The sequence below is a fragment of the Lissotriton helveticus genome, chromosome 6 (genome assembly GCF_964261635.1).
Source record: "Lissotriton helveticus chromosome 6, aLisHel1.1, whole genome shotgun sequence".
Lineage (NCBI taxonomy): Eukaryota > Metazoa > Chordata > Amphibia > Caudata > Salamandridae > Lissotriton > Lissotriton helveticus.
The window spans coordinates 1179323453-1179329452 of record NC_136067.1 but is presented as its reverse complement, the minus strand read 5'-3'; the positions used below and the strand labels follow the sequence as shown (position 1 = coordinate 1179329452).

Here is a 6000-nt window from a genome sequence, read left to right as displayed (position 1 = left end):
CTGGTCGTTTTCCTTCAAGAAAGTTAAATAGAGGCAATTGCCAGAAAAAAATTTCAAAAGAAAATCTCTCAGTAAAAAGCAACTCTGGTATTTTACGGAACCTCTGCTGGTCGTTTTCTATCAAGACAGTTAAATAGAGGCAGTTGAACAGAAATAAAGTCCCTAAGCGGCAACAGACAAGTCCTAGGGCTGATCTCCCGAGCCCACAAAGTACGTACACATCTATACTACTATTATAAAGTAAGAACTGGGAACCTTTGAGGCGGGTAAACTCGGGAACCACAGCACCATTGCAAACACCCGATTCATCATTGTAATTCTCAGGGTCTGCAGATGGACATAGGCTATATAAAATAAAATAAAATACGTTAATTAAAAAATGTAAGATAAAAAAAAGTAGTCCCTTGCAAGTAGCGCCGGCCGCGACCTGCGTGCTGACATCAGGAGCGCGGGGAGGAGCGGCGTACACGAGCGCGAGGAGGAGCGGCGGACATCAGCGCGGGGAGGAGCGGCGGACAGGCGGGGAGGAGCGGAGAGGAGCAGCGGAGGACAGGCAGTGAGGAGCAGCGGACAGGCGGTGACGAGCGGCGGACAGGCGGTGACGAGCAGCGGACAGGCGGTGAGGAGCGGCGGACAGGCGTTGAGGAGCGGCGGACAGGAGCGGTGAGGAGTGGCGGACAGGAGCGGTGAGGAGCAGCAGAGGACAGGCGGTGAGGAGCGGAGGACAGGCGGTGAGGAGCAGCGGACAGGCGGTGAGGAGCAGCAGACAGGCGGTGAGGAGCGGCGGCAGAGGTAGGTGGTTGGTGAAGCGGGCAGGTGGGGAGGAGCGGTGAGAAGCAGCGGACAGGCGGTGAGGAGCGGCGGACAGGCGGGGAGGAGCGGCGGCAGAGGTAGGTGGTAGGTGAAGCAGCCGCGTGTGCGCTCACGGGGCGGGCGGGGGCCCTGAAGCCTGATTGCTCCCGGACAAGGTCGGGACGGGCTGCTAGTATAAGTATATAATAAGTATATACTAAAGTATATACAAGAGGTCGCGAATGCTCGACCTAAAAAGGAGAGAACAAGATATTAACAGCAGCTGCAGGAAACTGTCAGAGAAATAAAACGGGATAAAAAAAATTGAGAAACGTACAAAATGTGCTAGACAGGTGAACAATAAATACAATAGTAAGAGGAAAATAATGAGAAGAGGGAGCTTGGCAAAACAAACAACTGAAAAAAGATGAAAGGAGAGGAGCCAAAAATATGAACATGGAAAGAAAATACCAGAAAAATAGGCGATCCAAATGTTTGCCCCATGTGTAATCTATGGGTTAGTGGCTCCAAAACGTGTGAGATAGTTAAATGATTTGTTAGATTGACTGCAGGTCATATCTTCTATATACAGGGTTAAAACACCTACTGGCGAGAGTTGTGTAGCTCCAGCAAGTCAGACATCCTGATCCCATTGAGAAAACTCAGTGAATGTATGTACCCACGGCAAATATTAGTGTGACCTATTAGTCATTGAAAGTACTGAGTTTCTCACTTTGTGCATTTATCTTTCATTGTCAAACATTATGTTTAAAAAAAATCAAATTAAAAAAATGTAACGTAACTGGAAAATATGTAAAGCGCTCTGATACCTGATTCGGTTCGGGTCTAGTTCGCGCTATATAAAACTCTGCAAAAAAATAAATAAATAAATAAATAACATGTTAAAATCGCAGTTAAGTATGATGTTGGACCAACTAGTTCATATGCAGTAACCAGCAGGTAAGAGACCACCAAAATTAAAGAAAGGATTTTTTTTGACTGGCAGCCTAGCCTTTGGAAGGTAATGGTATGGCTCCAGCCCGAGCACCGTCTTTGCGCGGCTGTCATCAGGCTGGGCTGGCTCTCCGCCTCCCACTCACCAGCTCCGCTCCTCCCCTTAGCGTTGCGAATTGGCTTCAGCAGCAGGCAGCATCCCCAGTGCTGAGGAGAAGCGGCAGCAGAGAGGTGGAGAAGAAAGCTGCATCTCGAGCTGCCAACATCAGGAATCTGGAGACAAGCTTTCCGGGAGGAGACTCCTGCTGCGCGTGGCCACAGGATGTAGACGGAGCAGGCATTCCCCCCAGAAATATCACGCTAGAGCCCTCAAAGGCAAGTGCTGTCGCGGGAGCCCGACCTCCGATGTGGGTTTTGTGCGTGGAGTTTATACACAGATGTTTGACAGTTAGCTTCGGAGAATATCCAATCATTTGTCGTATTGCATGTGCAGAGTCCATAAATAGGTCACACAGGCACAGTGGCTGAAACTCTGCGACATTATGTGTGAAGTCCAGAAACTTTTGCTGTCGTCTGCTGTCTAGACTTGCTTGGCGTTTTAGAACCACGTCTAACTTGTTGCTTCGTATTTTTCTTTTCACAGTCTCTACGCATGAAGCCGCGGATGCCCTCTCTCCCGCCCGACCCCAAGGAAAGACGCTGACTCGCAGGGCTGAGGCTCAGCATCAGCATCATCTGCGTAAGACCAGCCGCTACCCACAAGGAAGGGATCGAGGGTTACCCCTTCCGCCCCGCCATGGGAAGGGGCTCTGTCGGCACCCGTGGAATATGCGCTAGAGGCGCGCCCCGAAGGAAGAGCTGGGGTCGCAGTAGGGGAACCCCGAGGTGCCGCCCACGCCAGCCGCGCTGTCAATGAGCCTAGTGCTAAGGCGCAGCAAGTCAGAAGGGTCTCTCTTGCTTGGAGCCTGGAGGAAGGACCGCGGCAGGAGGCGTGGCATAGAGGGAACGCACAGCTGTGAAACAGGTGAGCGAATGTGAGTAGACCCCCCCCCCCCACTGCAAGTCGGAACGTATTTAGGTGGTAGGAGCCACATGTAAACTACACGTCATTTCTTGTGCCTACGGAATGGTTCTTCTGATTTATTCACGCGTATTTGGAGACCAAAATCTTTCAGCTTAATTGTTTAAGTTGTTCTTTCTGTCTGAACAGTCACCATTCCATTCCATGAAGTACATGCAGCCCCCTTCCCCCCCAAAACGCTCCGGACCCTGTTTGGAGCTCTCAGGCCAGGTACCTACCAGTACATAAGGGGGCCCCGGAGCCCGGGGGCTTTTTTACACCACTGATTGTAGGATACAGTATGCCTTTGGATATGGCCCTTCTAAGGGGATTTACCTAAAACGTTTTGCTTTTTCTCCTTCCGGTTTTTGTTGATTCTCTTTTCGTGGCCGTAGGACTCTTGGGGGTTTTCCACTTTAATGCGATGTGAAAGCATGCTCACGCCCTTCCTACCCATGCTAGGAAGCTGTACTTACTTGTTCGGTTTAGGTGTTGTAGCTTTGTGTGTCCTGAAAAAAGTTTTACTCCGCCGCCCGCAGTGCTTAATTTGTAAAATATTAAGTGTCAGGGCTCTGACCAGGAGGCCACTGCAGCTTGCACCACACATCTCCCCTGTCATCCCTGCCAAAACAACTACTAACCATCTATCTTGCATGTAAATGCGACAGTTCAGATTATTCCAGGTCCCCAAAGCTAATGACTGGGGAGGCAGGTATTAGTAATTTTCTAAAATGTATATTGTATTCCTAAACAACTGTTATACTGCTTATCTCTAAATTACATGAGCAGGGCCGCCTTGTGGCAGACTGCCCTAAGTGTGGTGTTTACAATTAGGTGCCGGTGCTCAGCACCGGAAACCAATTGAGTGCCGGTGCTCAGAACCGGAAAGCTCCGGCTCAAATTAAGCACTGCTCCGTATTTAACTCACCGCCACCCCGCGGCCTCCGGGCTCAACCCACCATTTCAAGTAAGTCATCCGTTAATTTACCTACTGCACTAGCCCGCATCCTAACACTGCCTAAGAGCCTCCATAACCTCCCCCAACTGGTTTTCAGGACTCAGTCGGCCCTCGCACACCCACGTACCACGGGGTGTTGGCCCTTCCAGTTCTGCACCTCGGGACAGCGTTCCTCTCTGCTCCTGTGACTACCATTCAGGCCCCTCGTGGCCTCTTGGGTCTGCCCGTACATGGCAAGTAAGTTTAGCACCCTTTTTGTGGTACCGCCTGCCTGCGCCTCCTTTCCTCCTTATCCCCCTCGTTTTACTCATTAGAAGACCGATGGCCCACGTGGTTCTCCGGGGCTGCCTTGCTGTTTCTTCCACCCATTTCTGGGTTCCATAGTAAGTGTTAGCTTCCTTGGTGCCTCCCTTTCTGTGCACCCTCAGTGGTTAGCCCCACTACCGGCTCTGGCACCCTGGTCTTCCCCAGCCTCCTCTGACCCGCCTCTTACTGAGGTTTTCCTTGGCTGCGTGACCATCACCAATTAGTGCATATACTGGCCTCCTGTTATTGTCCATCAATTCTGTTGGCACAGCAGCATTTTTCTGGGACGCGGTTCTCTCTGGCTGCTCCCAGCATGACCTTCACGGTCTTTGACATTAATTGTACCTTAGACTCCTTACTAATGCTTGCTACTTATGAGTTCCTAGCAATTCCTTGTCTGTCCGTTCTCTTGGCACAGCTGTAATTCTCTGGGACGAGGCTCTCTCTGACTGCTCCCCGCATGACCTTTGCTGTCTTTGGCATTAATTGGACCTTTAGACACTTTTCCAATGGATCCAATCTTTTCTGGCTTCCTTTCTCAGTATAGGAATTGTATGTACATAAATTATTTTCTTCCACTCTGGACCACTGGTTGATATGATTTTTCCTCCTCTTCATAGATTTGTCTTGCTCACATGTTCCGTCCTGATGATGATCTCGAATTAATGAGATCGAAACGCCGTTGACCTTTTACAACAAAAACTCCTTCATTGTATGAATTCTTTTAGGAGTTTTGCCTACTGTTGTCAATGCGATGTCATTTTTAAATGTCACTAGCACCCCTCACTTCACACACCTTCACTATATTCTTGTGTGAGCACTAGAACTATCACCTGAATAGCAACAACTGATATTCCATTTATGTTGGTAATAAATGTTATGTCATTTCAACCGTGTGTCCCTGCATATATTACAATAATAATAATAATAAGTCCCCCGTGGGCCAACTTTGGTTTAAACCTGACTAGCGCTTATTTAAATAGCAATAGCCTAGGCTAACCCATGACCCTTGTGGTCTCATTGTATACCATTGTTTTTTGTGTAAACATAGACTACCCTTGGTCGGAATATTGGGGTCCCCTTGTTCATGATAGTATATCCTGTAAAAAGGTACACCACAAACCCAGGGCAGGTACTGCACTGGCTAATGGTGAGGGACAGCACTGATTGTACCACCCAGCAGAATAGCCTTTCAAACATATCAAGCCTGCCATTTCCGGCTTGGGGGTGCACAGTTTCGCCTATGCTCATGTTGGCATTTGTAACTCAGTAGCAAACCCTGAGTGGGCCTTCCACTACCACTAGAGCACCCCTAGGGTAAGCCCTGAGGAGTGGAGCAATTGATAGGCAGAAGGCAAGGCAGGTTCACATGGATGTTCCCGGCCAAGGTAGTTGAGAATCCCCGAGAGGGTTTTCCCTACCTAGGAGGTTGTCTCTTCCCATGGGACTCAACAAACAAAGAGAACAAGCTCAAAGCTAAACTTTAAATAAGCAGGTCATCAGGGCCACCAGAATAACAGTCTGCCCCTGGGGTAAATCTTAAGGGGTGAAGCCAGTGGTAGGGGAAAGGCAGGGCAGGTACGTATCTGTGTTCCCTGGCCAGGTAGTGAAGAATACCCATGTGTGTTTTCACTATCTATGAGGTTTGCTCTACCCATAGGCTACCATAGGGGAATTGTTAAAATTACTTCATGCTGCAATAGTGGCTTACAACGGGGCAGTCTCATAATGATTCCTATCATTGGATTCACAATGACAAACCCTCTCCTGTGTAAAGAGGGATTTGTCATTAACAGCTTAGAAATGCCAGTTCTGGAAGGGGAGCATTTTCCTGTTCTAAAACTCTTTGTGTGCCTTTTAGTTTGACTCCAGCCCACATTTGAGGCTGGGGGAGCACATTTTTGCATTTCCCAGAGACATCTATAAACAT

General features: G+C 48.9%; 1 protein-coding gene across 1 annotated transcript in view; it reads left to right on the top strand.

Moving 5' to 3' along the window:
• Nucleotides 1–1946: 1946 nt before the first annotated feature.
• TMEM200A (transmembrane protein 200A) overlaps nucleotides 1947–6000 on the top strand; it is a 769591-nt gene continuing 765537 nt past the window's right edge. Inside the window, exons 1-2 of the mRNA XM_078648883.1 lie at nucleotides 1947–2121; nucleotides 2390–2770. The gene's annotated coding sequence lies outside the window, so the exon portion shown is untranslated. The remainder of the gene's footprint in view (nucleotides 2122–2389; nucleotides 2771–6000) is intronic.